At 41.6% G+C, this 27,393-nt stretch overlaps 1 protein-coding gene and 1 long non-coding RNA gene across 10 annotated transcripts in view; both read left to right on the top strand.

Annotated features, from left to right (window-relative positions):
• Positions 1-27,393, top strand: part of GAB1 (GRB2 associated binding protein 1) — a 116,244-nt gene that overhangs the window by 24,753 nt on the left and 64,098 nt on the right. The window lies entirely within an intron of this gene.
• On the top strand, positions 252-21,076 carry LOC116658718. The gene is made up of 3 exons (XR_004314002.1): positions 252-261; positions 5,377-5,385; positions 20,565-21,076. It is a non-coding gene; the product is annotated as an uncharacterized LOC116658718 (long non-coding RNA).

A 27,393-nucleotide genomic window follows, 5' to 3' on the forward strand; every position in this document is an offset into this window, starting at 1 on the left:
CTCTCCCTCTCTCATTGTTGACAGCTTTACCCTGGTCTGATTTCTTCTCATCTTCCATCTCTAATCTTGAAGGAGCCTACCTACTGGGCAGCAGCAAGATGTTCCCCATAATGGGGTGCCGGACACATTTTCCCATGGCACCTTTTTCTGCGTGGTGGTTAGTCTGTTGGAACTGTATACTTAAGGAAGTTGTGGGCTGGCCAGAGAAGTGAGCCGCTATGAGCAACATTGTTTGTATGAGAAAATGCATTCTGGAGTCCAGTGAATCTACTTACATACAAACTTTTGGATATGCATCTTTTCCATTAGTTGGGGACTGCCATTGCACGATCTCTTGTTCAGGCTTTAATTCATTACTAATATGTAAATGGACAGTAAGCCATTTCTTTGTAGAAGGATCAGAGCCAGAAGTCTTTCCTTCTGAGGTTATGCACTCTTCCATTAAAATGAATTTCATTCATCCGACAAACATGGTAGTGTATTTCAAATGTATTTATAGAGTGCTGGGCACATGCTGGGCTTTGTAGGAAGGATTCACACGTGAATAAAGGGGGGACTCTACCCTATAGAGGTCACAGTCAGGTTTCCAGTTTTTTTTTTTTTTTCCAGGTTTCCATTTAAATAGGAATTACACTCATGTAGCCCGCGAGGTCACTTCGAGCTCTGATATTCAGTCATTCTGTGGTTTTGAATTGCCCTATTCATTTGCTCATTTGTCTTATCATACGTGGTTCTACTATACAGTGTATTTTTAGATAATGATGGAGAAAGCATACTGACATGCATGAATATACAAGTGAATATACAGTAACCCCACCTTTGCAGCTTTCAAGTAATTCTGAATTTATCTATCATTGAGAATGAAAAGTCCAGGAGCTAACCATTTATTTTCATTCCAACTTTTTATCATGAAAAGAATGAAGCCGGAGACATTGTGAAATTGACATAAAAATAGAGCCATAGGGGCTCTATGTTGGAAGGGTACATGTTCCTCAAGGATAATATGTATGAGTGTTGGGGTTAACAGATATTTTTTAAATGCTCTCCTGTAATTTTCCTACTTTTACAGGAAGTATGTGTTCCTCCTCCACTACCACCATCACACACATAGACACATTTCCATGCACATAACATGGCATCTCTTTAGATAAGTAAAAATATTTCAGTGAAGTATTTTTCTTTCTCCAAATCATTTACCCATGCATCTTAATGACTACTTGAGGAACAAAACCTAGTTTCTGGAAACTGGAATGTGGGAAATCTGGATGTTTATATAAAAAATTCTACAGACATTTATAAAACATACTTAGAACTCTCTGGAGTAAAAAAATAACTAGTGTTGTATGGAAACAGTCTGCCTTGAAACTTGGAGAAGTTACCTGGTAGTTAATTTCAAATCTGATTTGAACCACAAACATCTCTGTTGCTGCATCTCTTTTATTTTTAATTAAAGTCTGCGATTTGAGTAATATATTAACTGTTTCTGGCAAGTGAATTGATGACCGTTTCCTCTCAGGATCTGGAAAGAAACAGGTACTCTTTCTAGCTTCTGGAATTCCATTTAGTGATCATGGTAACAGGAGAATCCCTGAATTAGTGCTTAAACTTGAATTTGCCAGTACATTTTGGAGTGTCATTTTTCCTCTCTACAATAACTACTAATAAACTACTTATTTTATTGCCTTGTTGGTTTCTTATTCATCATCTTAGCAGTTTCTTTTAATGTAAAAATCAATCTTTAGCCAGAATCTGGTCCCCACAGTTAATGAGAAATTGAAAACCCACATTTGATAAGTAGTTCGGTTTTAGTGATGGAACAATTTATAAATTATTCAGCAGTTTGCTTCTGTGAGCCTCTAAGTATTCTTTGCTGTTCTGTTTAGTACAGGAATGATAATTCCTGCAGGTATCCATCACAGTGTTCCTACCGACAAAAAGACATCATTATCAAGAGTTGGCAAGCACCTTGAATTACTAAAACACACTGGACGCATATTAACTTGGTTTAGTCAATACTTATTATTATTACACCACTATAGACAGAAATCAAAGGTAGAGGCACTTCTGCAAGTTTATTGGAAGATTGTTTTTAGCTAAAGTTTCCCTGGTAGGAGGAAATCAGATTCTTGCAAAGTAATGAATCAAATTTAAAATGAGAGAAAGTCTTGTCTTGGTAACTGGCACAGAAAAGGTAAACAGTGAGCAATCCTTTCACTTGTGCCAAGGAGGGTAAACATTCAGACTTAGAAGTTCAGATTGTCTCACAATCCACAGATCTGCACATTGTGAGGCATTTCCTTCTATTTGTGCCTTAAGTACGTGCACGTGATACAGAATTGGTAAGCTTGGTATCATTTTTTTAAACATTTTTTATTGACTTATAATCATTTTACAATGTTGTGTCAAATTCCAGTGTAGAGCACAATTTTTCAGTTATACATGAACATACAATATTCATTGTCACATTCCTTTCTCTGTGAGCTACCATAAGATTTTGTGTGTATTTCCCTGTGCTATACAGCATAATCTTGTTTATCTATTCTACAGTTTTGAAATCCCATCTATCCCTTCCCACCCTCTGCCCCTTTGGCAACCACAAGTTTGTATTCTATGTTAGTGAGTCTATTTCTGTTTTGTATTTATGCTTTGTTTGTTTGGCTTTTTTGTTTGTTTGTTTTTTTAGATTCCACATATGAGCGATCTCATATGGTATTTTTCTTTCTCTTTCTGGCTTACTTCACTTAGAATGACAGTCTCCAGGAGCATCCATGTTGCTGCAAATGGCATTATGTTGTTGGTTTTTATGGCTGAATAGTATTCCATTGTATAAATATACCACATCTTCTTTATCCAGTCATCTGTTGATGGACATTTAGGCTGTTTCCATGTCTTGGCTAAGCTTGGCATCATTTTATGTGCATCTGTGTTATCTTTTCCACTTTTGTTTCCTTTTACTCTCAAAATGAACATTGAGCTAGATTTTTGCTTGTGATGAGTCAAGTTTTGCTTATTCTTGAGTTTTTTCTAAGTTCATTGTGTATATAGCAAAGCACAAAATCAGAAATTGATGGCAAATGTGACCCAAAAAAGGAAACTGTTAGCTTTCTAAAGTCTTTAGTCATTCTCAGAGGAAGACAGAATAAATTAAATGCTAATACCAGGCCCGCTTTCTATAATTAAGAACAAATGAATGAACCACCAACACAAAACAAAAACTGGCATCTAAAAATTTATGACTGGTGTTTTTCATGTGTTTCCTAGAGAACATACACAATGAAATGCAACTCCCTTGGTTTCAACAAAAATGCTGTTTGAAAATTCAGCCATGTAAAGACACTGATCTCTGATACTGTCTGCTTTGTGTTCAAATATTAAAAAGCTTCCCATAAATTATGTATCATTTATTTATTAATACCCGAAATGCACCTGATTTGGAGGGTTAAGAAGACAGCAGATTCATTTCTTCTAGAGAAGTTCTAAGGCCATGAACCTTAAACTTAAAAATTTTGACCTGCTGTTATGTTTTATGTTCTGTACAAAGATGGTACTCTGTGTACATGGTTAATACATAACGTCTAAGTGAAAAATACGTATAGGGCACTAGCCTAGGTATTCAAATTCTACATAAATATAAATATTAAAATGGATTAATTTTATTTGCTATGACAGCTCTATTGAGGTATAAATTGCATACTGTAAAGTTCACCTTTTTATATAAGTGTACAAGTCAGTGGTTTTTAGTAGATTCTCAGAGCTATACAGCCATCACCACTATCTAATTCCAGGACATTTTCACCACCGTGAGAAAGAAACCCCATCCCCTTCACTCCCACCCCTACGAGCCTTAGCCAACCACTAATCTCTTTTCTGTCTATGTGGGTCTGCCCCTTCTGGGCAGTTCATATAATGGAATTATATAACATGTGACCTCTTGTGTCTGGCTTCTTTCACTAGGCATAACGTTTTTAAAGTTCATCCACGTTGGGATATATGTTAGAAGTCCGTGCCTTGTTGCTGCCGAACAGTCTTCCGTTGTTGGGATACATCACAATTTGTTTATCCAAATGGATTGAATTGATGCTTTAATTGAAAATTCTGTGATTCTCAAGACCCTCTGTTATTTTCCCGGGCTGCTTTCTCTTACCTCTCTCTCTGTTCACATCCCACACCTTTCATGGCTGAGTGTTCACTGTACTTTTTCCTTGTTTGAAGACGGTCTCAAATGCTACTTCCTTCTTGAATTTTTTCCTTGATCCCTTCAGTGATAAGCAATCTCTCTTCCTTCAGATTGTCACAGCTCTATGTATGTGCCACAGTTTCAACTTTTGCTTTTGGTTATTTATGTACCTGTCCCTCATTTCAGATTTTATCACATGAACCAGGAACACTTCTGTTGCTATCAGAGATAGCCTTGCAAATAGCCAAAAATCACTAAGTACTTTTAACTTAATGGGTGTCCACAAGACTAAGGCCTAATTGATAGTTGCTGGTTCTAGTCGGGATGCCAAAAAACTGTCCCAGGAATTAAGGAAGACAAGGACATTTTTGGAAGAAACTGTCTTCCCATTATTAGCACGGGGACCTAGTGTCTGCACATAATTGGAACTCAAGACATGTTTGTTGAACTGGACCCAGTGTCTGGTAGCAGGACTGGGGAAATCTTCAGTGTCTCTAGAAAGGAAATTCTGTATTTATTTATAGATATCCTTAGAAGCCCCAGGTTTAAATGGGAGAGAGCAAGAGTGAGAGCATATGTTGGTCCAATGAGGAAAACGTTTGGGAAGGACCTCTTTACAAGAAAGCCCCAGAGCTGTGGCTTTTCACTTTTATATTAGATGTGTCACATTTGGATATGTCGTTAAAAGTGTGCTTTTCTTCTGTTCCCTTCCAAAGGAGTAAGTTCAGTTCCCAGTTATAACTGAAGCCTTCGTAAAACAGACTCCTAAGTTCTTCTCTCAGTGCAAGGGCTTGAGGGTGTATCTTTCATCTTTTTTGAAGCCATAATTGGACCACCCTTAAGTCGGGGGTCAAGCCGCAAATTCTGATGAGGGTCTAAGTCCCGATGGTACAGCAGGGAAGAGGGCGTTGCTTCCGGGCTCGTGTTTCCAGCCCCATCCACAGGGCTTTGAGAAGGAAGAAAAATGTTATTGGTGGGTCCTGATTTTGAGGAAAAAAGAGGAAACAGGGGTTCCTGCTGGTATGGCAAAGAATTTCTCATATTCTAGTGCTAATAGCTGTATGTGGTCAAAGTTCAGAGACAGGGAGCCCCAGGCAGGGAGGACAGCAGCCCAGAGTTGGAAGAAGTAAACACCTGGGCTCTTGGGGTTCTCTTAGCTTCCGATTTTTTCATAGCTGTGGTCCCCCCACCCCGAATAGGACTGTGCTGTTTCTGGAGTAGATGATACTGTCTCCATCATCCTGTGATTGTCCAAAACATAGATATTCAAGGAATTATAAAAGTTTTGTAGCTTTCGTTTTTATCTTCCTCATTCCCCTCTGTCCAAGTTGCTCCAGATAACGCCAGATTTCTACAACTATATACAGTTAAAAATCTTTCGATTATGGTATACAAGTAATTGTTTCTGGCAGCAGATTGCTGTGGAGGTTTCTCTTTGTATTTTGTGCAGTTCTCAAGATTTTGTTCCTCTTTATGTCATAACTTAAAAGTTGTCCTTATTTCCCTTTGTCTAAATTCATCTGTTTTTTTGTGTGCTTTTCCCACCTGATCCTTTGTTTGCTTAATGCTTGCTGTGACACGAGACCACAGAAAGAAATACCGACTCTTACCAAGGATTCATATTCATTTTATATGACTCTGTTGGCAGTGAGAAAAGACAGTATTTGGGCAGAGGGTGTAGCCCAAATGGTAGAGCGTATGCTTAACATGCATGAGGTCCTGGGTTCAATGCCCAGTACCTCCTCTAAAAATAAATAAGTAAACCTAATCCCCCCCCAAAAAAAATAAGAAAGAAAGAGAAGAAAAAACATGCTTCCCCCTTGATATAGACTTTATGAGATAAAAATCCACGCCAGGTGAAAATACCCTACTGCTGTAGTTTCCACGGAAGGTCAGCCTCTGTCGGATGAAATAAGAGATGAAAAAGAGAAGCTCGGTGGTGTTTGCTCTTTCACAAACCCGTTTTTGGAGGAAAAAAAAGAAAACATAATAGATGCATGATTTTCCCAACAACCAGCTGTTGATGTCCAGAATCTGATACTGTCATGTGGCATCCTGATGTGGCTTCCTCTTTCTGAAGGAAGGACGGTATGCGAAGCCCAAATGCTTGCCTTACTGGGAAGACTCTGTTAGGGAATGTGCAGGAAATAGAGCTGCTTAAGCAGTTCCGCGGAGACGCCCGACTCGCTGTGACCCGTCGGGGCCTGCGTGCCTGCCCACTGTCCTGATGGGTTCTGAAAACTGGCTTCAGATCAGCGAAAGGCCCAGCATTATCACAGTGGCACTGCCACTAATGAGTAAGAATGCTGGAGCTGGCTCAGTAGGAAGGAGGCTCCTCTAACAGTTACAGCAGCCGAGCTCTCCAGCACCCGGCCCTCCCCTTCCCTGGCCCGGGAAGCTCTCAGACCCAATGCACCGCTTAGCTGGTGCATTGATCAGGGGCCTGGCGGGAAACAGGTGGCCCAAGCAAGTTGGATAATTTGAGGAACATTTAATAAAAAGACTGCTTACAAAGTAGGCCAGAAAGAGAAGTACTGTATGATATCACTTACGTGTGGAATCTAAAAAAATAACACAAATGAACTTATTGGCAAAACAGAAACAGACTCACAGACACAGAAAACAAATTTAGGGTTACCAGGGGTAAAAGGAGAGGTGGAGGAATAAATTGGGAGTTTGGGATTTGCAGATACTAACTATTATATATAAAATAGATAGATAGCAGGGTCCTACTGTGTAGCACAGGGAGCTAGATTCAGTACCTTGTAATAAGCTATAATGAAAAAGAATATGAAAAGGAATATCTATCTATCTATCTGTCTATCTATCTATCTATCTATCTATCTATCTATCTATCTATCTAGATAGATAGATATCTGAATCACTATGTTGTACACCAGAAATTACCACATTGAAAACCAACTATACTTCAAAAAAAATTTTTTTTAAATGTTAAATCTAAAAGACCACTTACCAAAATCTGTAGTAAGAATGCAAGGACAGGTAAGAAGGGTGGGCAAGGGCCATTCCCAACACTTGCAGAGGGAAGAGGAAGAAGTTTTACCAAACCCCAGGAGCGAAGGCTGTGTAGACATGATGGACTTGCAGGAGCTGAGGTCTCCAGGTCAGGGGGTGCATAAGGATGCAGCTAGGGAATCGGTCCCCTACCCTCAGGCTCCTTCTCTCTCTCACCCCATTGACCAAACCCATTCAAAAGCCATGAGAACACGCCATGTTGCAGTCCTTAACAGTTAGCCTTCCCCAGCTCAGAGCGGGGCAGAACCAGTGGAGAGTGGATCAGGAGGGGTGGGTGGACCCTGTTGAGTACAGTTGTTGTCAGAAAGATTCCTGTCTAGAAGGGGACATCCCTGTCACTGATGCTACGAAACTTGAATCTGTGGAGAATCACTGAGTCTGAAAACTACTTGAGGTTACTCATTTCAGGCATCCAAAAAGTGCAGACTTCATAATCATCCAACATCTAGTTTAATATTTTCAGTTCTAGAGAACAAAATCATCCTTCGAGCAGCAGCACGTCCTGTTGTGGAATAGGTCTATTTTTTTGCGTTGAAAGCCGCCTTCCTATAACTTAGAGTGGTTGCTAGTTCTCTCTTTTGGAGCTACACAGCACAGGGCTAGTGTCTTGTCCTTTGTCTCTTGTCCCCACGATAGCCTTTTTGTTGGTTGTTGTTTGACAGTCATTCATTCACTCAGCATGTATTTATTGAACGCCTGCCATGGGCCGGGACTTGTTCTAGGTGGGGGACAGTCAGCTGTGAACAAGACAAAACTCCTACATTCATGAAGCCTATGTTCTAGTGGATAGAGGTGGACTTTGAGCAGAGAAATATAAAGTGTGACGACCAACCAGTGGCGGTAACTGCTGGGACTGTCAGCTGTTAGCCATCGTTCAGGAGAGAAACCTAAATTCATTATGAGTCACCTGTGCAGTGTGGTTGCCAGAAAGCCTCATTCCTTCTTAGGCTGTGTAAACAGAATGCCCAGCACTACAGAGCTTGTGTTTCCTCCCGTTTCTTATTGTCCAGCTGGACCTGGGGTATTGCATTTACATTCCAGAAGGACGTTGGCAAACCAGAACTTGCTCAGGGGCTGTCCCTGGGAGAGCCCTTTAAATACTTGAGAAAAGCCATCCTGTCCTCAGAGAGTGTTCCTTCGGCCAAAGCTTGCCAGTTTTGTCACCAGTTTCTCAGATGGTGTGATTTCTATACCCTTAACCATCTTGGTCTTTCTCTAGATAATTTATTTTCTCTTAAAATGCTGCTCCCAGAATTTACCTTGGTTCCTTAGATGTGGTTTCAACTTGGGCAATGCCCAGTAGACTGTTTCTTCCCTCGATCTGGTTATTTAATTTTAATGATGCAGCCATGGATTGAATTTCCTTTTTTTTTTTTAAACCAGCTGTGTTACTTTTGCCTCTCTGTGTTAAAGTACCGTTAAGCCAGGTCTCCAACATTTCTCTCTGTACAATTTCTGTTTATACTTAAATAGAGGGCTCAATATCCATCTTTATTAAAATGTTGTCTCATGGTTGTCCATGCAGTTTTCTGCATTAAGATTCTTTTGAATATTACCTTTCATCTAACTTTGTGCCATCTACAAAATTAGCAAGCATAGCCTCAAACTTCACCTGTGTGATTAGTATCATTATTCAGTTGAAAAAGAATAAGGACACCAGACCATTCCTTCAGGCTCAGTAATTAGTACTCTCCTAGGATGGCATTTCAAATAACTGTGAGTAACCTTAACTGTGTCTTCCAGCTCACATTTCTGCATTTTATATGGACAAGTTTTGAAAAATGAAGAGACATTCTATTTGTGGCATTTCTCTCTGATACCAGGCTTACCAAAAAACCCCCCAAACGTACTGGGATAATTTGACATGACAGCGGAAATACAGGAAGAGGTTGCTGCTCCCTCCTACCCCTAAGTCTTTATAATCTACTTGAAATTAAGGCAGTGTCGTGTCTGAATTGGTACCGGCCTTACTGGTCTGTGGTGTACCCTTTCTGCGTGTGCCCTTTCTTCCTTTCTGGAACCTCTACCCTCATGCTTCAGAGCTTGCCAGTAGTGACTCCCTTGGATGAGATGAAGCTAAAATTTAAATGTGACCTCTGTTCCCTCTTTTCAGGATGGGCCACCGTTTCCAGTTTTACGTCTCTTGCTTGATCAAATGTAAAACATCAAAATCAAACCAAAGTTGAGTAATTGGGCCTTCTGACTTGGGTGAAGGTTGTATCATCTTCCCCAGGAATTTTTTTCTTGCTTCTGATGAAGCTTAAAAGAAAGTGAGAGGGGCCATGGTGCCCGGGTTGCCGCTGCTGCTGGCTGCCCTGAGGTCTTCTGGACTCACTTTCCTCACTGGCTCACAGGGAGCCAGCTCTTCCCTGCAGTCTTAGGTTATGTGCCCAAAGCACTAGGGCATGTTTTTGGTTTGTTTTTTTTTGGGGGGAGAGAGGTGGTTGGTTTTTAATTTGTGAGCTCCCTGGAAGATGTATAGTTTTTTCTTAAAAAGAGGCCACCTTGTTTATGGTTTAGAAAAAAGACAATATTGACCTTACTCTTCCTGGGAACATTTTTGTCTTCCAGAGCGTTTGGTGTCCTGTTTTCTAGGATTTTCTCGATTAAGTGTACAACATCGTGAGTCTGCTCAAATACCCATGAGCCCGTATGCCTTGCTGGTCATGAGACTTTAAAGGGGAGAGTCACAGAGGTGATCTCTTGACTCGTACAGGAGTGTCTGTGGACCAGAATGTCATTAGACATGCCAAACCTGTGAAGTCACATGACCTTTAACTGAGGGTTTGCTTCCTAGACCACAAGCATACCAGATGTGCTTGTGCGGGCTGGAGGGTCAGTGTATTAGGAAAATCAGTATATTAGCTAAGTTGATAGACCAGAAGCTGTTGCACAGTTTTTCTTGCTTTTTTTTTTTTTTTTATGTGCCCCAAAGAAAAGACTAAATCCCATCTGGAGCACATTATAATCTTATACTTTAGATTCATAAACAAAATATGCTCGGGTTTTCCAAGTTTGGCTGTGTTGAGTTTACCCTGAGTATCAGGTTTCTTTCCTTTTGACTTTGACTGATTTTTAGTTGACTAGGAATGCAGAAGTCATACTTTTGTTCGGTGCCCACGGCTATTCTGAGGTTCCTGTGGGCATTATCGTCCACCTGATATTGTTTCAGAAGGACTACCACAGCTTAGCAGTCGTGGCTTCTGTGAACATTGGTCCTGGTTTGAACATCCTCGGGTAACTCACTCTCAAAGGTGTCTTGATTTGGAAGAATTGTATGGTTCCCTTGGGTCTGTCCCAGAGTATCCTAGAAAGCAGTGGTTCCCACTGTGCAGTCATTGCCCTGACCTCTGGGCCTTCCTTACTCACCTTTTCCTGCAAAAAGACTCTAGAATGACTTGTAGGACTGGAATACCCAGCAATCCTTGGAATACTGTTTAGTTTTCTTGGAGGCACATCTGTTTATATACTCCCTTAGAAGGATCAAGGTGCCATTCATGGCTGAGGACCAACTTTCATCTTTGGGTCAGATTGAAAACACATCTTCTTAACATAACTGAACCTTTCTTAGCTGAGTCTATTTTAAAACTTGCCAATGAAGCCTCCTTTGTAGTATCTGTGGATTAAATGAAATGTTGATACCTCGTGGGTCTTTTAAAAACCTGCAGGCTTTCACGGGCTGCTCTATCCAGGCAGTGACCACTGTCCATCTTCTGTCTCCTTCCTACGGGTAGTACCCAGAAGGCAGGGACTGTGGCTTATCCATCTTGCCTCCAGCACTGATCATTCAGTGGGTATGGATGAGCAGGAGGGACGGAGAAGACGGGGAGCTGCTAGTAAGCCCTGTGGCTTTCTGCTTCCCTTTTAGCAGTCAAAGTGCCTGAGCTGCCAGTCTAGGAATATGAAAGGTAGTAAATATTTTTGGAAGTGGCCTCCACAGTTTTCTGAATAGGACAGATCATTTAATTTCCCCAGTTTGTAACCCTTCAGCCTCAGTACCATTGGCAAAGCAGGCCTGGTTGATTCTTGGTTGTAGGGCTACCTGCGCGTGGTGGGATGTTCGGTTCACAGCATCCTTGGTCTCTACCCACTGGATGCCAGGAGCACACCCAGCACACCCCACCTCCGGCAGTGACAACCGAAAAGGTCTGTGGACGTTGCCAAACATTTGGGGGGCAAAATAGTATGCCCCCCTGCCCCCAAGAACCACTGCTTTACAGGAGCTCATGTCTGGGATCAGTGCAGACCAGAGCAACCAGCAAATAATCAAAATCTGGAGTTGGAAGGGAACTTCGAAATCATCAAGCATGCTGCTTCCCCTGGTACTCCTCCCTCTCCCACCTTCCACCTCCAAAACACACACCACCATGGTACACCTGAAGAAACCGTGCCCCAGGGCCCCTAGTGAATATAAAAAAGAAAAAAAACTCAAGCATTTGAGGACTGATTTCGGACTGTAGCCTTGTGTGTTTTAAGATTGTTTACAGGTCATTAAAGTGTGTCTACTTTTAAGCAACTCAGTAAGAAAACATAAGCTTCTAGTAATAGATAAGGAAGTATAAGGATTCACATCACAGAAAAACTAAAGGCTAGCACCACTGGGAAAAAGAATTTAAGGCATATATTTGATTTTTTTATATTAAAAATAAAACCAGAATAAACTCACTAGAATATGACTGGATTTCTGGCACAGCCCTGTGGAGCTGTATGGGTTTGTATCGGACTATTTTAAGTGTGTGTGTGTGTGTGTGTGTGTGTGTGTGTGTGTGTGTGTGTGTGTATGTATAAAGAAACAGAGAAAAGTATTTAAAGTAACAGTAATTTGGCTTTTTCAAAAAGCGGCTTGCCTCTGAGATCTAGGCAGTGTAGATAATGGCCTCCCCGATGAGGTCTTTTCACTGAGGCTAAGTTATGTTTTATGAGGGCATTTTGTCTCTTACTCAGAATTCTCACAGAAAGGCAAGAACACCAAATTAAATATTAGCTGCCTGTGGTTATTGTAAGACTCATCTCAATAACCAGGAGAATTAGGTTCTCACGCTCTGTACCTTTTGATTACAAACAGCTTTAAACAGGTTTCCGTTGTCCTTCGTCAGAAATCACAGAGGGTCGGCACACTGAGACGTTTGGGGACCGAAATTAGGCAGTTCAGAGTCTCTCATGCGTGTGAGCTGCCTTTTGTTTTGATCCCCGTCGTTCTTAGCCGGTCTTTTTCAAGATTCTTGCTGGAAGGACTGCCCTGAGTGAGGACATAAGAGGAAATGGCAGGACTCTGAGCCACCAGGTCCACGCAGTACCTCCTATTTGAGGTAGAGTGAGATGCAGCGGACACATTTGGGTCTGATCTTGCGGTTGAGAGTATGATATTTAGATTTCATCTGATTGTTCTTTCTTGTGGTTTTTGTTTGGTTTGGTTTAAGCATAATCATCACGTCTAAACTTATACAACAGGAATATTTCTGAAACGTTGTGGATAAAACCACTTTAATGAATCAAAAAGTGTCAGAAGAACTTGTTAATTGAATTTATCCCAGTGTCCAGGTCCCCTGTTTCCTTGAATAGGCACAGAGGTCACCACCCTCCTCTGATTTATCTCTTTATAGACACTGGATTTTTTTTTTAATCTTCTTAAACTGGGCACCTCAATTCTTCTTTTTTCTTTTTTATTTTTTTGGAATATATATTTTTTTATTGAAGTATAGTCAATTTACAATGTTATCAACTTCTAATGTACAGCACAATGCTTCAGTCATACATGAATATACATATATTCATTTTCAGATTCTTTTTCACCGCAAGTTACTACAAGATATCAAGATAACTTGATGAGAACTTTCAACTATGTATTTTGGGTAATTTGTTGAAAATTTGTAACTGAAAACCTGCTGTTCTGCTTTTAGCATTTGAAATCCCTTGGCAAGGAGACATTTTTCTCGAAACAGTTCTTTTGAAGGGCCTCAAAAAGTTAATTCTTCTGGCACGAAGTCTTTTCTGAAATTACTGGATCATTTCAGTATTATGCTGATGTATCTAAAACGTGGATTCCGACTTGGATAACAGTAGACTCCTGGCAGACATGACCGTGTCAGATGTCTTGGCACAGTTTTGGGGTGGAAGGGGACTTTCCCACTTCTTTATGAAATCCACAATCATCATATATGGGAGTTGGATGAAATTTCTTCTGTTACACTGAAAAGCTTAGCTTTTTATACCGGACGTGCTGCTCCATGAAAACAGGCTCTGTTGTATGTCTGTGTATATTTAAATGAAATGAAAAAGAAAAGTGAAATCTAAGAAATGCCTTCAGGTTGCAGCGGTGATCATTTTTAGGCCGTGTTCCTGTGCTCCTGAAAGATCTCTTTTAAATCAGGTGATGGGTACTTGGAACACAGCTTTCCATAGAAACAACAGTGTAGTATGTGTGCTGCTCAAGTTTCCAGACCAGCCCTCAAAGCGTATTTAACTCATCGTATGCTAACATGCTTTGCAGCAAAGGGGCAATGCTTGTAGCATATCAAAGCACTGTTTAACAGGGGAGGGATACGTTGAAGTTTGGGATTAACAGGTACACACTACTATGTATTAAATAGATAAACAGGGACCTACTGTATAGCATAGGGGACTGTATTTAATATCTTATAATAACCTATAGTGGAAAAGAATCTGAAAAAGAATATATATATGTATGTATAATGGAATCACTTTGATGTACACCTGAACTTACTAACACAACATTGTAAATCAACTATACTTCAATAAAAAAATTTTTAAGAACAGTTTAATGATAGTCAACCTGCAGCCCGTTTCAATGCTAGAAAGTAAAATGGAAAAAAATTTTTTAATGAGTAAGGATGCATTTTATTTTTCCTCAAAGGTGGGTTTTGAGGAAAAGTAGCTCTAGAGAGACTTGGCTTGCTGGAAGGGCCACAGGTGGACCTGAAGACGTGCTGCATAGCAGTTTGGAGCATCTTAAACAAGTAAATCAACCTCTCGAGCCTCAGTTTGTTCAGATGTGGTAAAGTAGGTGAGAGGATCAGAGCAGAAAGTGTACATGGTGCAGGGAGGGTGTAGCTCAGTGATAGAGAGCATACTTGGCATGCATGAGGTCCTGGGTTCAATCCCCAATACCACCATAAAAAAATAAATAAATAGATGTAATTACTCTCCCCTCCCCACTAAAAACAAACAGAGATTAAACTGGAGTCAGGAAAAAAATGAATTAAAAATCTTTGAAGAAGTTTAAAAAAAAGTATGCTTGAAGGACATTCATAAACTGTAAAGCTCTATACAGAGATAACGGTGTAAATTCTGGTTCTTTCCTGAATTGTGAAAGTCCTGTGGCTTGGCTTTTCTTTTACTTTTGTTGTTGTTGTTGTTGGGAGAAGGTAATTAAGTTTACTTATTTATTTGTTTTTGGAGGAGTAACTGGGGATTGAACCCAGGGCCTTGTGCGTGCTAAGCATGCGCTCTACCGCTTGAGCTATATCCTAACCCCCACCCTTGGCTTTTCTTTTTCTTGACACACATGTATTGCTAGCAAAACTCTGTTAGTAGACAATTAGTAAGATCCCATTTAGCTCACAGACCCAATAAATGCATCTTTATTTTGACTCATTTGGAAGACAGTAACATTTGCTCTTCTGAGACGGTTGGCTGGGATTTCCAAAGTAATCTCTCCGTCACCTCTCGCTCATTTTTCTAGTCTCTAAACCTCTCCTGTTCTTTCCTCGTCGGAGTATCTCTTTCTTAATCACCTTCTCAAGTTTCAGGTTGCATACCAGGACTTGGGCTCTAGGCTGGCCTCCCAGTGGCCCTGTCCTCTCTCTGACCTGTGCCTCTGGCCTCAGACCAGCTCTGCACTGTTGGCAGCACCTGCAGGTGACCACCTGTGACGAGGGGGGCCCTCTTCTGCTCAGAGTCTCACTGGTCGCTAAACAGAGGCAGCCTATCTGGAGGGGCCACAGCCTTGCAGCTGTATTTTTGACGTGACAGGCATGGCCCTGGGCCCTGATGCTAGGAGTAAAATTCTAAGTGCTCTAGGCCTGATCCCCCAATCTAGGCACTTTTCTGGTGGATGTGGTGTTAGGAATGTAAGTGGGGACTCAGTGGCCACCACAGAGCAAAGCTTCCCCAGTCCCTGCCTCATTTGTTGGGGCAGGTCGGGGTGGGACTGCTTGTACACATGTAGGATTCACAGGAACCCACCAGAGAGGCAAATCAAAAGGGGCTTGTTAAAGTATTATTTTATGTGTCAAAGTTATACCTTTCAGGTCTCACCAGAATCATAACACTTAATATGGGAAGCAGCCGTAGAGGTCAGGAAGTAACAGCTTATTCATATTGAAGGGGAGAAATCTTGAGCTGGACTGGTTAACTGATTGCAAGTGTCCCCTGCCTTTGAATCTTGGGTCCTTTCATAGGATGTCCTTAGGGCTACATCTGGGTCTCGCTCCCCACTCTGTTCTCTTTGTAATGTTGAAGCTGATTTTGCACAGCTGTGTGCTGAGATTCTGGGTTCTGCCTAACAGTCTGCAAAGACCAGAAATGAAGTCAGGGGTAGCGTGCTGTACCACCTCTGATTCCCTTCTCCTGCTGAAGAGAGATTTCATAAGACATATTAAGCAAGACAATTAGTAGGAGCGATGGGCACAAGAAATATGACACAGTTTCTGCTCTCTTAGAGCTTACAATACTGTATTATCTTACATTGTTAGAGGGAGCCAGTTCTGGGCTGTGAAGCACCCACTGAATTGGATATTAGTGTTTCTTCTGCTGATTCTAATTAAGATTTGGAAAAGATCAGTTCATTCTTGGGCCTTAGGTTTCTTATCCATAAAATGAGGTGATTCAAATCTGAAGCCTTTCTATCTGCACATTTCATGAGTCAGAGTCTCATGATCCTTTCTTATTTCATCATCAGTCTTTTGATTCCTTTTATTCTTTTTATTTCAAGACATTCTTAACCACAACATAGATGCTAGCTAATTTATATGCTGGTGTGTGATAGGCAACTTAGCAATTTATAGGACCACAGACTGGAAAGAGTGGGGAAATGTCTAATGGTCCATTTCTTCAATTTTAAGGCAGGGTAGATCCCAAACCGATGTAAAATAATTTGGATTACTATACACTTCATTTGTAAAATAGAATATACCTGCTTTTGAATATTCAAAGACTTAGAGGATGAGTATCATAAAAGAGCTTTTGATTTTCCAAAGAGATTGGACCACAGAATTCTTTCCCATGAGTTCCTCTAGTGCATTTAAAATGTAGAATGATTTGCAGAGGCTTAGTTTATGTGCACCAGAAATATCCAGTTCTGTGTATTTACAATTCAGAGTTCTCTGCAGCAGTGCTGAGAATGTACACACAAAATATACTTTCTGTTACCTAATTGGAATTTTCTCTGGTTTAGGAAGTTTTTTTTTTTTTTTTCCTGCTGTTTTGTTAGAATTTTACTGACCTGTCACCCCTCTCTGTTCCTCCCAATCATCCAGGCAGCGTTCATTTGTGAAACAATAGCTGAAATAAGGGAGATCAGCAGTAGCGGTAGGATCCCGCCCAGTTAGGGGATGGACCTGTGCCGGAGGGAGATGCTTTGTGTAGCGGCAGGAACATGGACGGTGTACAGATTCAGGTGCAAATGCTAGAACTACCTCTCACTAGCATTACGTGAGGTCCCTAACCCCTTGGAATCTGTTTTTCATCTGGAAAACGGGAACTGTAATAATAATGCTGAAATCACATGACAGATGAGAACATTTGTCTTCTCTGAAATGGCTGACATAATGAGGTACTCATTGAAAGTTAGCTCTCTGCCCTTCCCCTCCAACCCCTAGAGCAGCCAGGAAGCAGCAACAAAATCGTAGTCTGTGAAGTAGCGGAGCTGAGACCTTCCTGAGTTTAAGTCACTGAGGGCCGCGGACACCAGCAGGATTCAGCACGGGGTGGCCCGGTGTGTGGTGAAGCCATTGGCCTCCAGAACCGGAGAGCCTAGGGTCAGCTATACCAGCTCTGTGATCTTGGGAAAGTCACTTACTAGTTCACTGCCTCAATTTTCCCAATCTGTAAACTGGGGCTTATAGCACTTAACCTCGTGGGGTTGTTGGAGATCCCATGGGTTAATTTGGGTGCAGTGCAGGGAACAGTCCCTGGCACATAACAAGGCCATGTTTACTACAGTCTATTACAATGAAAAGCTTTTTTTTTTTCTTGTTAGTGTGTAATGCCAACTTTCAAAACCTTACGTTGAAACGGCTGTAGGCTTTACAATGAGAACTGATACTTTCCATCGAGGAGGCCGTTGTTTCTGCACAGGGCTTGGCCAGTTTCTTTAACAGGAGACAGATTTGCTCTTAGAAGTCTGCCCGGGTCTTTCATCTCTCCCTGTCTGTCCACTCTGTGCAGCTTTTGTAATGAATGTGGAGCAGTTGAAGTCACTGACTTGGGTGCAGGCCAGGCCAGTGTTTCCGTGGGCATATATCACTTTCCGAGACCGGTCCTGAGCAGGATGATGGAAATCAGAGAGACGGGGAAGCTGGCCTTCTAGGCAGCCTGCATGAAAGGTGTGTTTACCATCTTCTCGTATTGATGCTGATGGATCAGAATCTTACTTAGTATCTCGGTGAATGTTTTTCCCTCTTACCTTACAACTTTTATCTCTTCTTTTGAGCTGTCATTTTGCTTGTTCTATGGTTAGACAGACTAGCGTTGATGTGTTATGGCTCTTCCTCTATTGTTGTTTTACTGTGGAAGATCTTCTCTTTAGTTAACTAAATATTTATTTAAGGCAGGTAAAATTTCTCCATAGAGCTGTCTATTTTTGTAGAGTATATTGTCTTTTTCCCCCCCTCTAAATAAAATAACCCCGGGGGGGATGTGCTCGTTGAAATAGCAAGTGAAAGTGTGTTTCACTCAAGAATAGTGTCACTTGAGAACACACTTTTATTTTCTGCTCTGCTTTTGTATTTGGGGCTTGGGAAACTGTTTTTATTATTTTGGAAAAGCGATGGAATTTTATCATTTTCCTGAAACTCCCTACCTTCACCTTTCCTGAAAGATTTCTTTTGAAGTCCTGTTTTGCTCTGTTAAGAGGTTCCATCACTTAAAGTGTACAGAAACTGGCTTGCTTTAGGCCTTTCTGATGGTCTGTTGGCTTTATAAAAGAGACTGAGAAGCAGGAGTTGGAGGATCATATGACTGCTAGTGTGAAATCAGGGGCAGTGATTTGTTTCCCTGAGCTGTTATGATTTTTTTTTTCTGTATTTGCAAACAAATGTGTGTCCTCCGACCTTGTTGGGCATTGTGACTAGGATGGGAGAGATGTTCTCTAGTTTTAAACTTTATTCCTACTTCTGTTCCCTAATTGTGGGGGGTTTCTGTGGTTTTAGTAACTCCCGTTGTGAAATAGGAACTGATTCCTAGTACAGTTTAGCAACTGCTAAATTGTGACATGCACACATTTCTTTTTAACTTAACAGTTGTTTTCTGCTGTTTTCTCAGCTTGAAAGCAGTAATTGTGAATTCAAATTCCAGGAAATATTTTTCTTCCATAGTGATATGTCACAGGTGTTTGAGTGCTACACACAGCCCCCACTCCATTTCTAATGTCAATTTAGTGGTGGTAAAACATGGGTAATAGCTGTGGGTGTCAGAAATCTGGACCCTCTCCCCAGGGGCTCCGTATCTCCCTCCATATGTTACGGTACCTCCTGATATTTCTGAAATGTGCACTGTCAGAGCACAAGGACGTGGTGTGCTTTAATATGGGAGTTTCTGAGATTTTTTATATATGCTTTGGACATAAAGTAGCTGGCACAAACTGCATTCTGCATCCTCTTACAGAGCACAGTAAAGGGAGAAAGTTGTGCTTTGAGGGTCATGATCTTCTTTATATAGTCTCGCTCTTTTAAAAATATTTTTTTTACGATATTTGAAGACGCTGAGAAGAAAATAAAAATTACTTGTAATTTTACCACTCAGAGCTATTGAGGTATTTACTTCCAGACTAATTTTCTCTACTTATGTATATGGATGTGTAGTTATTCTTTTATACAGATGCCTATCTGTTTTTGAAATCTGGTTTTTAAAAAGCAAAATATATATGAGAACCTTTTTCACATCCCAGAAATATTCTTTGAAAATAGGATTTTAAATGGCTGCACAGTTTGGCATCCATTGTAGTTTGGCTCTGAGAATACAAAAAGATGTGCCAAAGAAAAAAGTCCATTTTGGGGGTGAGGTCTTCGCTCCTAATTTTATTTTTTAATTTTTTCAAGTTGAAGTACAGTTGATTTATAGCATTGTATTAGTTGACAGCAAAGTGTACAGCAAAGTCATTTAGTTATACATAAATATCTATTCTTTTTCAGATTCTTTTTCCATTATAGGTTATTACAAGATACCATATTTATTTCCCTGTGCTATATAGTAGGTTCTTGTTGTTTATCTATTTTATATATTTTAGTGTATATATGTTAATCCCAAACTCCTCGTTTATCCCTCCCCTGCCTTTCTTCCTAATTTTAAAAATAATTGGTTTAAAAAAGTAATTGAGAATGTGTTAATTTTGTGCTTTGCTCAGGATAAACCTATTTATTCTTTGCCACATTTTTGTAACAATACATTTTCTTTATTGAATTCTTGGTATAACAACAATTATAGTAATTAATTTTTAATTAGCCATTTATAGCTGATTAAACAAGGGAACTTTTCAAAAATGAACTTATCCTATTTTAAAAAACCAAGCCAATTTTGAAATAGTTCTTCCTTTTAAACTTGAAATAAGGTTAACATTTTTTGCAGCTGAATTTTGGGTTCACCTACCAGTTGGTACCATTGGCTCTGCTGTAATTTGGGGGTGAACTGGACCTTGAGCCTCCAGGCTGTACAGGACAGGAGAGGCCAGGCAGTCAGGGAAACAGAGCCAGATGGTCCTGTGAAGGGTACCAAGCCCCCTGCAGAGATAGGACACTGCACCTGACAGCCTGGGGCCAGCAGCATGTGTTGGTGGCTTTGTTCACCCTTTCCTGGAGAGAGGAAGCAGCTCTTCCCCTCTGCTGGCATATTTGGAAACTGCTCTGCAGGCCCTGTTCAGCATGGGGTAGCAGGTGCCCAGGCCGTTCATGTCTGATGGGCAGTGGGGGTGGAGGTGGTAGCAGAGTTGGGGCCGAGTTGGCAGCCCCTGTTGGCTGTCTCACGAAATCCACATTCTGGCATTCTCCAAGTCTTTCAAAGGAATCTGAGTAAGTCATTTAACCCTGTGTCATTTTGGTTTACTTGGCATTGAGAGAGGAGTAGTAATGACACCAAATGGAGCTGTCAATCAGTGGGTCTCAGTGGCGCTTTGCAGCTTGAAAATTGAAACCTCCAGCGCAGAGTCATCTCTGAAAATCATCCTAGAATTGACTAGTGGCTTGTCCTTGACACGCGGGAGCTGACAGTGGGCAGAAGAATGAGCTGGAGAGTCACGTGTCCCTGAGTTTACGTTTCTGTGTAGCTACTTAGGAGCAGTATGACTTTGGGCACATTTCTTAATCTCTCTGAACCTCATCCTTAAAAAATGATGAGAATTATAATTGCTTTCAAGATAAAATGAGAGCTTGTATTTTATAAGTGAATGGCCCAGAGTACGCTTTCACGGTGATGATGGATTTGCTGCAAGTCATCTGACTGCTGTGTGGGTCCCTGATTGATTATTGATCATTTGGTAGACCTCCAGCCTGACCGAGACTGAAGGTTGCAAGCACAGCCTTAAAGCCCTCGCTGGATGAAGAGGAGGGGTTTTTTGGTTTTTTGTTTTTGTTTTTGTTTTTGTTTTTGTTTTTTAATTTCAAGAGGCTCAAGCCAACTTGATAATTTTAACCGCAGTATTAGTAAACTCTTCAAATAAACATAAAACAAAACACAATCAAACACATACATACATACATAAACCACTGCAATAAGACCTTCACACAAGGGCAATGCATCTCTGGTTTAAGGCAACCATGTTTGTAGCTTAATTATAACAAATTAACATCTAAATGATGATTTAATGTTACGTCTAGCATTTGATGCACATTTAAATGCATGGTCAAAACCCTGAAAAACCAATTCAGCACCAAAGATACCTTATCAGTAGCAAATTCCTATTTTACTTCTGTAGTGCACATACTTTTGGTGTCTACTGTTGAAATAAATTTACTTCTTACTGTAAATATCAGAGGACTATACCTGTTGCCCTTATAAAAATAATTTACCTTGAATAAATATTCAGATTTTCCTTTCTTGACAAACCAGAATGAGAATTGTTTCCCCTTCTGAATACAGCCTCCTCATGCATTGAGCTAAACTTGAAAATGTAAAGCTTTATAAAGAGATGGCCCAAAATACAGTGACTTAAGTTAAAAGGTTTGGGGGGCTTTTTCCTTCTCTTTCTGTCTCAGGACAATCCAGATGGTCTGTACTGGTCCAGGACTAGTAGGGCACCTCAGCAGACAGACTACTTGCCATATAGTTTCTCTGCCATCCCATGGGTGCTGCTCCCACCTCACAGTAAAAGGTGACTCACCATGACCTCTTTTCAGCAAAGAGAAGGGAGACAATCTCCATGTTGGACAGATCACTTGCACTCACATCCTATTAGCCAGAACAGAGACACATGACCCCAGCTAGCGGTAAGGGAGCCTGGAAAATGTCATCTGTAGCAAGCCAGACACCCTGTGAAGGCTGCGGTTACTGTAGACCAGGAGCTGGCAAGCAGTGGTCTGAGCATCAGATCAGCCAGCGACGTGTCGTTGTAAAATGAAATTGTATGGGGATAAGGCCACGCCCAGTCACGTTTATGAATGGTCTGCAGCTGCCTTCCCATTACAGTAGAAGAAGTGAGCAGTTGTGCCCGAGACCTTATTGCCGGCAAAGCCTAAAGTATTGACTCTCTGGTGCTTTACAGACGTTCGCTGACCTCTGCTATAGAAAAGGGGGCAAGGAGTGTTAGGGGAGCAGCTGGTAGTCTGGTAAGCAGATGAGTCACTGCCTTGGAAATGCAGAGTTAGGAGGTGGCTCTTGTGAAGATTCATGACCCATGGGGAGTAGGGGATATATGGGTGGTCGTTGAAAAAGCAACATGAGGAAAGATTTAAGGAGCCAGGCGTGAAGTGCCCTGGTGGAGGTGAAGTGGGACGTACAGAGGTTGGTTACGGAAGTGAGCTTCCATCTTTACAGCGGAGCATCTGCACTCAGGTACCGCCCCCGTCCCTGCAGCCCACTTTTCGGTCTTGCCCTTGACACTTGCTGCATCTTCACTCCGTTACCGTAGGTCAGATCTTCTTTTCCCTTTGCCTTCTCACTGGTCTCCCTGCACAGAGCCTCAGCCTCCTCCAAACCCTCCAAGGTCGCCTCCTGTAAGTGTGTCGTACGTTACTCCTCTTTAAAAAACATCTTCCAGTGGGCCCCATTACCTACGCAGTAGAGGCCCACCTCCCTGGTTGGTCACTCCAGGTCTTCGCGCACTTTAGCACTAATCTTGCTTTCCTGTCCTGTTCTCCTTCCCAGCCTTACACACACCCGGGTCTCCAGCCTCGCAGAAATACCTCAGGTCTAGTCTGTGGTTGGCCGTCTCCATGTATTTCCTCCTGTGGTTTCCTTAGCTTCACTCTGGTGAAAGGCTTTGGGGGCCTGGGCTACAGTGACAGGGTAGGCACGTTCACAGCTGGGCAGATGGGGGTGCCAGCCTCATTTTGGCGCCTCCCACACTTAGAGTTTCCTTTCCAGCTGGGCCCCTTCTTCCAACCTAAGGAGGTAAGCTCTCCCTCCTTGAACACTCATAGTGCTTGGTTTCTGCTTCCTTTGGCACTCGCTACTTTCTGTGTGGCGTTAGAGGCATCCCGTGTCTGTTTCTGGTCTTGCAGAGGCCATGAGGTCCTGAGGCTGAGTCCAGATCTGACCGAGCCCTGCCGTCTTCACTGTCACCTCATAGGTGTTGGTCAGTGGTACGGGATGCTCTCTCCAAACAATAAAATCTGCCGATGAATGCCCCTCCCGAAAAATGGAATTGACTTCCCTGGAGGAGTTCAGGTGCAAATGTAAACAGGGCTCTAATAGTTACGTTAAAAAGGAGTGCCACTTAAGATCTTCAAGACCCAGAGCAATTTTTAGCTAGTTTTTAGAAAGAAGACACTGCATTGTAAAAGTGTTTTCTTATGACCTGAGGCAGTATTTGAATGCATTCATATTTGGAAGTTTCAGGCAAGTTCCTTGAAAGCCAAAGCTGAGCCAGAAAGCAGACAGCACTTGTATGAGGCATGAGGGGCAGGGGAGCACGTGGGCAGGACCGCCTGAGTGCAGGAGATCTGCCACCTGCAGAAAAGCCACTTGGTCCTCTCCCAGCGCAGGACAGGAGCCTTTCCTAACTGGTGCTATCGGAGATGTACCTTACTACCTTGACGGTCCGTCTAAAATCACCACCTTTTACTCATTGAAGGTAGCGTTTTCATAGCTCCGTCTTTCCACAGCCACTCATCCAATGTCAGAAAAGCTTTCATTTTTGTAGAAATGATGTCCCTATGGAACACCAACTCCTTCTTCCTCTGTCTTTTTAACCAAGCCTAGAATGATCGTGACATAACTTGCTGATGCTGGCAAAGAATTCATGCTGTTCACTCATCCATCTCCTGTTAATGAAAACCTAGTGGAGTTGGCGAGGGTGGTGGGAAACAGAGGGATAAGCATGCATCTTAAATGTATATTCAGACCTTCTGGAAGGACTGGAAGGAAAGATACCAGCTAGACAAAGTGCTCTGGCCCCACCCGTGAGTTCGAGTTGATGCTCAAAGCCCACCTACAAGTAGTGGTTACAGCCCCCTCTGACAGAGGGATGTTGGAAAGGAGGAAAGGGAAGGGCCTTTTTTTCTTCTGCTCTATGCATTTTGCAATTATTAAAGCATAAAACCACCTATTCTGGAATTTTGACTCAAGCTTAAGTTAGGATGAAAAGCCATTGCCAAAGTTACTGCTTTCCTTCCATCTCCTGACTCCTTGTACTTATGACCCTGGTCTAGTGCCTGGTGCAGTAGTTGGCAAACAGTAAGCCTTCAATATGTTATTTGTTGAAGAAATAAATAAATGGACTCTGGCACTTAATTATAAGAGCTGTCTGGAAGATTACATGGATACTTCAGCAAAATAATGAAATGTCCCCCTCCTCCGTCCACCCTGCCAACCTCCTCCAGTACATGCGTCCCTGGCACCCCTCGTGGTCTGGGTGTAAACGTTCAGGAGGGGTGAAGGAGTGCAGCCTCCCGTTACTGAAAGGAAAACCCCAACGTTGGGTGAGAGTGTCATGGCCCCTGTCGTAATAAGCCTGATATTAAACTCAGCCAAAATGAGTTCATTTTGAGTTAATCCTGTGTCTTACAGCACTGGATTGAGGTACAGATCTGGGCTTTGCGTGTAACAGAATAGAATTTTGGAAAGGAAGTAAAACGTTTCAAGCAGAAGTCTCTTTCAACTTGGTCTGCTGTCTGATTCGTTTGAAGTTTGTGGGTGGAGGGTTCTACAAATTTTGATCTGCAACAAATAGTAGATTGATGGTATTTATGAGCAAATGAAATAGAATATATATCCCTTATTTTTGAGCTCATAATATTTCTGCTCTGGGTATGTAAGCGATAACACAGCAGAAACATCTCAATCAGAGGGAGATCATTTGCAAAGTGACTTGGAGTGGACACTGCCATGTAGTGGGCCGGTATTTGAATGTTGCATCACAGGGACCTGCAGCTGATCATCGCACCATCCTTCACTGTTCTTTGTCACTCAGTCCTCCCAGTCTGTGTTTCTTCATCTGGAAAATGGGAATAGTAACCATACTTTCCTTAGGGGCTCATTAATGAGGTAATTCGTGGAAGACTGTCAGAACAGTGCTACATCCAGTGCTTGCACCAGTGATGCTAAAACCAATGCCATTGGAACGGAGAGACCCCAAAATACAGTGAGTTAAAGATGATATGTGATTTAGTGGCATCCAGGCTTGCAGGGCAAGGCAATCAGGCTTGTGGCAGAAATCCAGAGACCCAGTTTCCTTCTTCCTCGTTAGAACACCCTCCCCCCATCTCAGAGTCCATCCGCATGGTCAGAGCGAGGTCGTGGGCACCTCTGTGTCCAAGCCTGAGGCAGAGGGGGAAAGGGTATAGAGGCATCACGCCATGTCTTCAGGCCCTGACACCCCTGCACTCACTCTCTGTTAGGGAGAATTAAGTCACCTGGCCACATCTGGCTGCCAGAGATGCTGGGAGTGGAATTTGTAGCTAGACGACATGTGCCCAGTTGGAAGACATTGACGGTGGAAGAACAGAACAGACTTGGGGGAGTGGGGCTTAATCAAGTGCAGCCACTATTTTATTTATTAGAAAATAAGATTTCAAGGGAGGGCCTAAGTATCCTTGCTCGAGGGGAAGAGGAATGGAAGAGTAGTTGCAGCACCAAATGTGTGTCTCCCCTAATATGTTAGTTGTCTTTTGAGGGAGGGGGTCCTTTCAGGGTTAAACCACAAATCCAGGTAAGCCTGGAGGCAGAGGAGAAGGGGTGGGTGGAAGGCTGTAGAAGGGGTGGGAACGTGATAAAGGGAGTGAAGGCTGACTAGCTGTGTCCTTTCTCAGCCGCCACTAACAAGAAAGGCCTGCTCTGTAAATAAAACTTAACCCCTTATCTGACCCAGCAAGGACAAAGTACAGAGGCCTCTGGAGAAACTTATTGTAGGAGCAAGGAAGTTATTTCAAAGCCCAGAAAAAAAAGGCAGAGAAGAGGGAACTTCTGCAGAGAAGCCTGAACTTGAGCAGAGACTTACTCATCTTGATTTTTCTCTTTCAAAAATATACTTTGCAGTATGTGAAGGAAAAAATTACAGAAATATTCACTGAATATTTCAAGTAAAAAAAAATTATTCCGTAAGCAACTTTTCTCAACAGAAGATATGCACAAGTTCTTGAGGATCTCCAAGTTGGGGTAAAGTTCTAGTGTTAAAGCAAATATTTTTAAATGCTTGTAAAATTGATCTCCAAGTTATTTTTATTCTTGTGCTTTTAGCAATTGCTAAGAAACAGAAGGCATGAAATGATATTCTGAGTGGCTATATAATATTTTTTAAAATCTACAATTTGAGGCTTGGAGGTAACTTACACTGGACTCTCTTACATGCGAGTAATGCTCAAATGTGAGCAGACATCAGTTTTTGTTTTTATGAGTAACATTTTGCATAACTGCTGAAAATAGCTGCAGCTTTTTAAAACAGATGGTCCAAAAGTTGACAGGAAAGAATGTAGGTCTCTCAGTTTTTATTTTTCCCCCACCAAAGTGGCAAAAATAAATAGGAGCACCCACCCTGAACCAAATTTCATGTAAAGGTTTACCTCTAAGGTAGTAAGTTTCCTAAGAGGTGGGATTTTGTAGATTGACCTGTTGGACTCGGTAGAGTCAAAAGGCAAAATAGTGCTTAAATCCCTAGTTTCTGGTGCGTTTATCAAAATGATTGCTATGCGGTTGAAATTGAGCTTTTGCTTTTTAAAGGAAAATTCAGTTGTGGAGAAATATATGAAGCCTACAAAAACTTATTTCAAAAGTGCTGACACCTTAAGAGGGTGGTCAGTGGTGATGGTGTGTTAATGTTTTATGTGAGTAGGACCTTGCTGGTGGCCCAGGAAGAATTCCAATTGATGAAGTTCAGATTCTTATGATTTCCAAATTCCTCTGAGGTCTTGGACTGGTAGTTAATTAGTTACTCTTGTTTAGTTTCCGACGTTGAAAATAATGAATATTTTGATCATTCAACAATGAATTTGTGTTTATGAGGGGCTTTGAAAAGGAAGGCATTTCTTTAATACTCAGATGGTGCTGTTAGAATCAGTGAGCAGATTACAATAGTAGTTCTGTCCAACAGATAAAGTTAGAAATATCCAGAATTTTCCCTGTGTGAAGTACTAGGTCATTGAAGCTCACTTAGATTTTTGTTTTTCAGTAATTCCCATTAGTGATCATTGTACCTGGTTCATATCTGTATGTCCTTGCGCATGTTCACAAACCCCCTTCAATTCTTTGATTCTGATGTTTGCATTTTCTTTTTTTAATTGAAGTATAGTTGATGATATATGTTATAGGTGTGCAGTATAGTGATTCATAATTTTTAAAGGTTATACTCCATTTAT

The sequence above is a fragment of the Camelus ferus genome, chromosome 2, assembly GCF_009834535.1.
Source record: "Camelus ferus isolate YT-003-E chromosome 2, BCGSAC_Cfer_1.0, whole genome shotgun sequence".
Classification (NCBI taxonomy): Eukaryota; Metazoa; Chordata; class Mammalia; order Artiodactyla; family Camelidae; genus Camelus; species Camelus ferus.